We start from the raw sequence: 9794 nt of genomic DNA, 5'->3' as shown, positions 1-9794 counted from the left end.
CAATTGAATTAGAAATTAATAACAGAAATAAATTCGGGAAATTAACAAATAACATGGAAATTAAGCAGCACTCTCCTAAATAATCAATGAGTCAAAGAAGAAATCACAAGGGAAATTAGAGAATACTTTGAGATGAATGAAAATGAAAACGCAAGTATCAACATTTATTGGATGAAGCCAAAGCACTGCTTAACTAGAGGAAAATTTATAGCTATAAATGACTATATTAAAATAGAAGAAAGATCTCAAGTCAATAATTTAAATTTTCAACTTAACACACTGGACAGGAAAAGAGTACACTAAACACATAGCAAGCAGAAAGAAGAAAATAAGAATTAGAATAAAATTTTTAAAAATGAAGAATAGAAAACAGAGAAAAAAATAAACCCCAGGATTGATTTATTTCTCTCTTTCTTTCTTTCTTTCTTTCTTTCTTTCTTTCTTTCTTTCTTTCTTTCTTTCTTTCTTTCTTTTTTTCATTTTGAGAGCAGGTACTGTATATTAAGCTGATGAGACTCGAAAAATAATCATGGTAGACACCTTGGGTCATTCTTCTAATAAGCCTGTTGATCTGGTCCTCCCTGTTGCCAGCATCTCCACCTTCTACAAAATGGGCAGTCTTTTTCTTCATTTCACCTCGTGGAGAAGATAATTTGAAGGGTCACAGGAAGTTATTTGCCTCTTTGAAGCATTTTCCAACAGTATAGATCTCATGAATCAGATCCTCCATGCAGATGATGCCATATTTACCAAGAGATCGAGCAATCAAAGCGTTATCTGTCAAAGTCATTCGCTTCTTATTGATTTTGCCATAACCACGCTTGTAGATTAGCTCATTTACTGACTTCAGATTGGGGTACCCCCATGCAATATATGGCTCTACAATCCTCAGCATGTTAATCGAAGCCTTGTTGAGCTTCACAAAGGTTCCATTGAAGATTTGACGAAGGCGAAGAAGCTGCAATACCTTTTGGACCTTTGGGCTTATGCCATTGATACCTCTGATCCTGATGACAAACGCCAATTTGGGTTCAGCAGGTACATAGAAGTTGCCAGCTTTTCTTGCCATCCTCACCATTCGAATTTCAGTTCTGTGCATCTGCCTATATTCCTTGTGATAGTGCTTCGCTTTTTCATAGATAAGCTTCCTCCTTGCCTTTCGAAGCATCTTTTGGGCAAACTTCTTTCTCAGGCGCTTGATCTTCAGCTCTGCGAAATTTCTTCGCTTTTTCTTAAGGGTTTCTGGCACAGAAGGAACCTTCTTCTTCTTCTCTTCTGCACCCTCCATGGTTCCAGCGGGAAAAAGAGCCCCAGAAGTTATTTCTTTAAAAGATCAACAAAATTGAAAGACCTTCAGAGAGACTGACCAAGAAAAATGAGAGAAGATGCAAACTACTAAAATCAGGAATGAAAGAGGGGACATTATTACTGACCTTACAGAAATAAAAATGATTATAAGGAAATACCATAAACAAGTGTATGCCAACAAATTAGATAACCAAGGTGAGATAGAAAAAGTTATACAAAGACACAAACTACCAAAACTGACTCAAGAGGAAATTAAAAATCTGAATAATCTTACAACAAAGGAAGAGAACTTAGTTATCAAACAACTTCCTACAAAGAAGTCCAGAACTATATGGCTTCACTTGGAATTCTACCAAATGTTTAGAGAAAAATTAATACCAAGTCTTCACAAACTTTTTCAAAAAATGGGAGAGGAGGGAATCCCTCCTAATTCATTCTATGAGACCACTGTTACCCTGACCGAAGCCAGACAAAGAAAGTACAAGAAAAGAAAAGTGTAGATCAATGTCTCTCAGGACCTTAGACTAAAAAAATAAAATCCTCTCCCTCAACAAAATTATTATACAAAATGAATTTACTAATGTAGAAAAATAATTATACAACGTGCAACGTAACTAAGTGGAAGATTTTTTATTTTTTATTTTTTTTGAGATGCAGTCTCACTCTGTACCCCAAGCTGGATTGCAGTGGAACAATCTCAGCTCACTGCAAGCTCTGCCTGCTGGGTTCAAGCGATTCTCCTGCTCCAGCCTCCCGAAGAGCTGGGACTACAGGCACACAACACCATGCTCTGCTAATTTTTGTATTTTTAGCAGAGACAGGTTTTCACCATGTTGGCCAGGCTAGTCTTGAATCCCTGATCTCACATGATCTGCCCACCTCAGTCTCCCAAAGTGCTGGGATTACAGGCATGAGCCACTGTGCCTGGCCTAAGTTGGGAGATTATCAAAATTAAAATTACATGCTTCAATGGACAGAATTAAGAAAGTGAAAAGACAACCTACATATTTGCAAATCATACATCTGATGAGAAATTTGTATTTAGAATATATAAGGAACTCCTACCACCTTATAATAAAAAGACAGATAGCTTAATTAAAAATGGGCAAAGAACTTGATAGACATTTCTCCAAAGAAGATATAAAATGGTCAAAAAGCACATGAAAAGATTCTCAACATCATTCACTACCAGGGAAACACAAATAAAAGCCACAATGATATACTACTCCCCATCCACTAGGGTGGCTGTAAATCAAATAGTAGATTTCAACATGTGTCCGTGAAGATGTCGTGAAATTGGAAACCTCGCATGCTGCTGGTGAAATGTAAATGATGCAGCTGCCATGGAAAGACTAGCAGTTCCTTAAATGCCTATGGATAGTTACCATACGACCCAGTGATTCCACTCCTAGACATATACCCAAGATAAATGAAAACATGAAATCTATCTACACTAGGTCGGGCGCATTGGCTCACACCTGTAATCCTAACATTTTCAGAGGCCAAGGTGAGCAGATCATCTGAGGTCAGGAGTTCGAGACCAGCCTGGCCAACATGGTGAAACCCCGTCTCTACTAAAAATACAAAAATTAGCTGGGCATGGTAGCACACACCTGTAATCCCAGCTACTCAGAAGGCTGAGGCAGGAGAACCACTTGAACCCAGGTAGCGGAGGTTGCAGTGAGCCAAGATTGCGACACTGAACTCCAGCCTGGATGACAGAGTAAGACTCCATCTCAAAAAAAAAAAAAAAAAAAAAGTGGAAATATATCTACACTAAAACTTATACATGAATGTTCACTGTTACATTATTCATAGCAGATAAAAAATGGAAACAATCCAAATGTCTATCAACTGATGAATAGATAAATAAAATGTGACACAGTCATACGATGAAATATTATTTGGAAATAAAAATTAAGTACCAATGAATATTACAACATGGATTCACCTTGAAAACATTACACTAAGCGAACGAAGTTAGTCACAAGAGACCACATATTGTATGATTCCATCTGTATGACACTTCCAGAATAGACAAATGCATTAGGCTGTTCTTGCATTGCTATAAAGAAATACCTGAGACAGGGTAATTTATCAAGAAAGGAAGTTTAGGCCTGGCGTGGTGGCTCACACTTATAATCCCAGCACTTTGGGAGGCTGAGGCGGGTGGATCACTCAAGGTCAGGAGTTCAAGACTAGCCTGGGCAATATGGTGAAGCCCCATCTTTACTAAAAATACAAAAATTAGCCAGGCATAGTGGTGTGTGTCTGTAATTCCAGCTACTTGGGAGGCTGAGACAGGAGAATCGCTTGAATCTGGGAGGCGGAGGTTGCTGTGAGCTGAGATTGTGCCACTGCACTCCAGCCTGGACAGAGAGCCAAAAAAAAAAAAAAAAAGGGGGGGGGGGGTTTAATTGGCTAATGATTCTGCAGGCTTTGTAGGAAGCATGGTATTGGCACCTGGTCAGCTTCTGGTGAAGCCTCAGGGAGCATTTAATCATGGTGGAAAGTGAAGGGGCAACAGGCACATCACATGGCTAGAGAAGGAGCAAGAGAGAGAGTAGGGTGGACGGAGAGGTGCCATATACTTTTAAATGACCAGATCTCTTTAGAACTCACTATCAGGAAGACAGCACCAAGCCATGCGGGATCCAACCCCCATGATCCAAACACCTCCCACCAGGCCAGCATTGGAGATTACATTTCAACATGAGATTTGGGCAGGGAAAATATCCAAACTACATCAACAAATCTATAGGAACAGAAAGTAGATTAATGGTTTCCAGGGACTAGGAGAGTTGGGGAGAAATGAGGAATGACAGTGAAGAGGTTCGTAGTTTCATTTTGTACATTATGAATATGTTCTAATATAGATTTTTATGATGGTTATACAACACTTAATATAATTTTTAAAACCACTGAATTGTACATTTGAAATTGGCAAATTGCATGATATATGAATTAAATTCCAATAAAGCTATCTTAAAAAATCAAATGGAACTCAAAAGGGATTGTTTGGGGAATTGATAAAATTTCTCTAGAGTTTACTTTTAATGAAATTATAAGAATCGAACCCATCACTACTTTTTTACATTTCTTAAGTATATTGCATTGGGTATATCATTCAGACTATGGTAATATTAAAATTTGTGAATTCTTGTGTTGCAGAGATGGGTATACACATCTGTTTCCTTAACAGCCTCTGATGCCCTTGAAGGCAGCTATTTTGTTTGATTCATCTCTCCTAAATTTCTCAATCCTCAGAGCCCAGCCCTGAGTGTGGGACCCAGTACATGTGTCAGACATTGTGGCCCATGGGCTTTGTGGCACATCCCACTTTTGGGAAGCATTGCATTAACATTCTATAGGATGCACCCACTGGTCAGGCACGGTGGCTCAGACCTGTAATCCCAGCACTTTCGAAGGCTGAGGCAGGTGGATCATCTGAGGTCAAGAGTTCGAGGCTAGCCTGGTCAACATGGTGAAATCCCGACTCTACTAAAAATTTAAAAAAAATCAGCCCAGCATGGTGGTGGTCACCTGTAATCCCAACTACTCAGGGGGCTGAGGCAGGAGAATCACTTGAACCCTGGAGGTGGAGGTTGCAGTGAGCTGAGATCGTGCCATTGCACTCCAGCCTGGGTGACAAGAGTGAAACTCCATCTCTAAAACCTACGAGACGCAAGCATAGTAACCAGAGGTATCTATCTGGAAAAGTCACTGGACAGCCTCACAGAGGTTCAGCTTCCATTCTGGGTCTTGGTATTTTCTTTTCCACCTTGTCTGTATCAGGAGAAGTCAAACATTGAAGGCAGAGAGTCGAAAAAGGTGATATTAAAAACTTTGAGCTCAAAGTCTGATTTTTACATTTCAATCTTCCTAGGATATAATTTGATTCTATCCTATCTTTCAGGTTGGAACTATAGGATTAATGGTAAGTTCCATGTTTCTGGCCTATGGAAAATTTCCCTATCATGAATAGGAGGACTCTACTTACAACACGATGGATTTCATGGCAATAAGTAGAAAGACTTTGTGATTACAAATAACACCTGTTATAAAAATAACTACCCAGACCTTATGTTAATGTTAAAATATTTTTAAAAATTGTTTGGTGAGGCTTCCTCTATCAAGGAGAACATTTCTTTCTATAAAGGATTTATACTAAATAAGTGTAGAAGCTCAGATGACTAAAGTTTATTGCAAGCAACAGTCATTAAGCCAAATCTTAAGTCCAAGCCAAGACTGATGTACCCAATTCCGCTGATTATTGCTGTAAAAAGAAAATACGATTTTTGAAATATAACTTACTAAGTTGGGTTTAGTTACACAATGGTTCTCAAGCAATATACTTCCTAAATCATTCTACCATTGTTTCATGTAACTACTCATTCATTATATATTACTGAAAAATCCCACTCTATTGAAAATGGATCATGGACTTAAATGTCCACTGTAAAACTATAATTTTTTTAAAAAAATACAGGCCGGGCGTGGTGGCTCACACCTGTAATCCCAATACTTTGGGAGGCTGAGGTGGACAAATCAACTGAGGTCAGGAATTCGACACCAGCCTGGGCAACATGGTGAAACCCCATCTCTACTAAAAATACAAAAATTAGCCGACTGTGGTGGTGGGTGCCTGTAATCCCAGCTACTCGGGAGACTGAGGCAGGAGAATCGCTCGTACCCAGGAGATGGAAGTTGCAGTGAGATGGTGCCATTGTACCCCAGCCTGGGCAACAAGAGTGAAATTCCAACTCAAAAAAATAAAAAAATACACAGGAGAAAATCTTAGGTATCTAGGACTAGCCAAAGAGTTCTTAGATTTGACACAGAAAGCACAATTCATAAAAGAAAAAAAGTTAATAAATCGAACTCTCAAAACCTTTTACTCTGAGCAAGAACTTTGAGAGGATATAAAGAAAAGCTACAAACTAGAAGAAAATATTTTCAAACTATGTATCTGACAAAGGACTCATATCTAGAATACAAAACTCAAAACTCAACAATAAAAAAAATCAAACTATGTCATTAGAAAATGGACAAAAGACATGAAGGAACATATCACCAAAGATGGCAAACGAGCACATGAAAATATGTTCAATATCATGAGCCATTAGGGAAATGCAAATTAAAATCATGATGAAATATTAATACAGGCTGCGTGCAGTGGTTCATGCCTGTAATTCCAACACTTTAGGAAGCTGAGATGGGAAACCCTGTCTCTACTAAAAACACAAAAAATTAGCTGGGCATGGTGGCACATGACTCCCAGCTACTTGGGAGGTTGAGGCAGGAGAATCATTTGAACCCAGGGAGGTGGAGGTTGCAGTGAGCCCAGATCGCACCACTGTACTCCAGCCCGGGGGATAGAGTGAGACTCAGACAAGAAAGAAAGAGAGAGAGAGAGAGAGAGGGAGAAAGAGAGAAAGAAAGGGAAGGAGGGAGGGAGGGAGGGAGGGAAGGGAGGGAGGGAGGGAGGGAAGGGAGGGAGGGAGGGCGGGAGGGTGGGAGGGAGGGAAGGAAAGAAAGAAAGAAAGAAAGAGAGAGAGAAAGAAAGAAAGAAAGAGAGAGAGAGAAAGAAAGAGAGAGAGAGAAAGAAAGAAAGAAAGAAAGAAAGAAAGAAAGAAAGAAAGAAAGAAAGAAAGAAAGAAAGAAAGAAAGAAGAAAGACAGACAGACAGACAGACAGAAAGAAAGAAAGAAAGAAAGAAAGAAAGAAAGAAAGAAAGAAGGGAGGGAGGGAGGGAGGGAGGGAGGGAGGGAAGGAAGGAAGGAAAGAAAGAAAGAAAGAAAAAGAGAAAGAAGGAAGGAAGGAAGGAAAGAAAGAAGGAAAGAAAGAAAGAAAGATTGACTAATACAGCAGCCTCCAACGTTTTGGGCACCAGGGACTGCTTTTGTGGAAGACAATTTTTCCATGGACCAGTGGCAGGGGTGATTTCGGGATGATTCAAATGCATTAAATTTATTGTGCACTTTATTTCTATTATTATTACATAGTAGTAAATAATGAAATAATTCTACAACTCACCATAATATAGAGTTAGTGGGAGCCCTGAACTTGTTTTCCTGCAACTACGTGGTCCTATCTGGGGGTGATGGGAGACAGTGACAGATCATCAGGTATTAGGTTGTCATAAGGAGCGTGCAACCTAGATCCCTCACGTATACAGTTCACAATAGGGTTCGTGCTCCTACCAGAATCTAATGCTGCTGCTGCTCTGATGGGGTGGAGCTTAGGTGGTCAAGCAAGTGATCAGGAGTGACTGTAAGTATAGATGAAGCTCCCCTCACCTGCTCACCGCTCACCTCGTACTGTGCAGCTCGGTTCCTAACAGGCCACAGACCAATTCAGGTCCACGGCCCAGGGGTTGGGGACGCCTGTATTCATATATATATATCCATCACAGTGACTGGTGGCTAACACAAAAAATAGTGACAACATCAAATGCTAGCAAGAATGCAGAGAAACTTAGTCATTCAAATACTGCTGGTGGGAATATAAAATGGTATAGCCACTCTGAAAATTAGCTTGGTATTAATAGTTTCTTATCAAACTAAACATGCCACTATCACATGACCCAACAATGACATTCTTAAGGCATTCATTGCAGAAAAATGGAAACTCAGACATCTTTCAACAAGTGAATATACTGTGTTATATCCATACCATGGGATACTAATCAGCAAAAACCGAACAAACTGTAGGAGGCCAAGGCAGGAGGATGGCTAGAGTTCATGAGTTCAAGATTAGTTCAAGACGTGGGCAACATAGCAAGACCCCATCTCTAGAAAAAAATGGAAAAATTAGCCAGAACTGGTGGTCTGCATCTGTAGTCAAAGCTACTCAGGAGGCAGAGGTGGGAGGATCCCAGGAGTCTGAGGCTGCAGTGAGCTATGAGATCATGCCACACAACTCCAGCCTGGGCAATGGAGCAAGACCCTGTCTCATAAAAAAGCAACCATGGAAGAATGATAGGGAGGAAGGAAAGGCATCGTGCCTGTAAGCAGTCTGACCAGTTACAGTTGCTCCCCAGGAGAAATGGTGTAGAAGTAGCAATGGAGGGCAAAGAAGACACATTCGGCCAGGGACAGTGGCTCACATCTGTAATCCCAGCACTTTAGGAGGCCGAGGCAGGAGGATCACTTGAGCCCACGAGTTTGAGACCAACCTGGACAACATAGCAAGACCCCATCTCTACAAAAAATTTAAAAAATTAGCTGAGTGTGGTATTGCATGCTTGTAGTCCCAGCCACTTGGAAGGCTGAGGTGGGAGGATCCCTTGAGCCCAGGAGGTTGAGGCTGCAGTGAGCTGTGATCACACCACTGCTGCTGCACTCCAGCCTGAGCAACAGAGTGAGACTCAGATCCGGCCACTGCACTCTAGCCTGGGCGACAGAGCGAGACTCCGTCTCAAAAAAAAAAAAAAAAAAAAAAAAACAGAGTGAGACCCTGTCTCAAAAAACAAACCAAACAAACAAACAAACAAAACCAAGAAGAAAACAGTCTCCCTTAAGCATTTGTCCCAGAGCACACTTCAGAAACATTTGGGAGGCTTGGGAGAGCGGGCTTAGGAGAGTGGAAAATGACAGGAGGGAATTATGTGTTGTACAGAGTGACTTGGAGATAAGAACCAAGAGATGATAGATGTCTGGAAAGCTTGGGTTTCCAGGGGCTCCAGAGAGAAAATATAGGATGAGGATAGTGCTACAGATGAAGGCAATTAGTTTAGATTAAGGCAACTAGTACACATAGATGAAGGCAGCTAACATAAGCCCTGGTCCAGAATGTTTAGGGACCTTCTTTTGCGAGAACCCTGAACATACCACCGGGTACAATTGTGTTTTTCTACAAGTGACTATTTGAATCAGACAGTCTTTCAGTGAGAAAATGGAACTGAATAGGGAGTCTGACACCGGGTATGACAGAGTCTAATCTGAAATGGGTGAGGGTCTCCAGGAAATGGTGACGGAAACAGAATTGAAGTTGCCCAATATATCTCCACTGCCTAAGAGAGAGTCGGGTACATGATATAGGCTCAAGAAGGAACAAATTAATTACAGATGTTCTTTGATGTACAATGGGGTTGCATCCTAATAAAATTCATCATGACTCAAAATCTCATAAACAGGTCGGGCACGGTGGCTCATGCCTGTAATTCCAGCACTTTGGGAGGCTGAGGTGGGCAGATCACGAGGTCAGAAGATCGAGACCATCCTGGCCAACATGGTGAAACTCTGTCTCTACTAAAAATACAAAAATTAGCTGGGTGTGGTGGCACGTGCCTGTAATCCCAGCTACTCGGGAGGCTGAGGCAGAATAATTGCTTGAACCCACGAGTCGTAGGTTGCAGTGAGCTGAGATCGTGCCACGGCACTCCAGCCTGGAGACAGAGCGAGACTTCATCACAAAAAGCAAATAAACAAAAACAAAGAACTCATAAACAAACCATACTAATTCAGAGACTGTCTGTAATTAAT

At 40.8% G+C, this 9794-nt stretch overlaps 1 pseudogene; it reads right to left on the bottom strand.

Moving 5' to 3' along the window:
* Nucleotides 1–458: 458 nt before the first annotated feature.
* Nucleotides 459–1307, bottom strand: LOC103246933 (large ribosomal subunit protein uL30 pseudogene; annotated as a pseudogene).
* Between the last annotated feature and the right edge of the window lie 8487 nt (nucleotides 1308–9794).

Source organism: Chlorocebus sabaeus, chromosome 28 (assembly GCF_047675955.1).
Source record: "Chlorocebus sabaeus isolate Y175 chromosome 28, mChlSab1.0.hap1, whole genome shotgun sequence".
NCBI lineage: Eukaryota > Metazoa > Chordata > Mammalia > Primates > Cercopithecidae > Chlorocebus > Chlorocebus sabaeus.
This window is presented reverse-complemented; position numbering and strand designations above follow the sequence as displayed.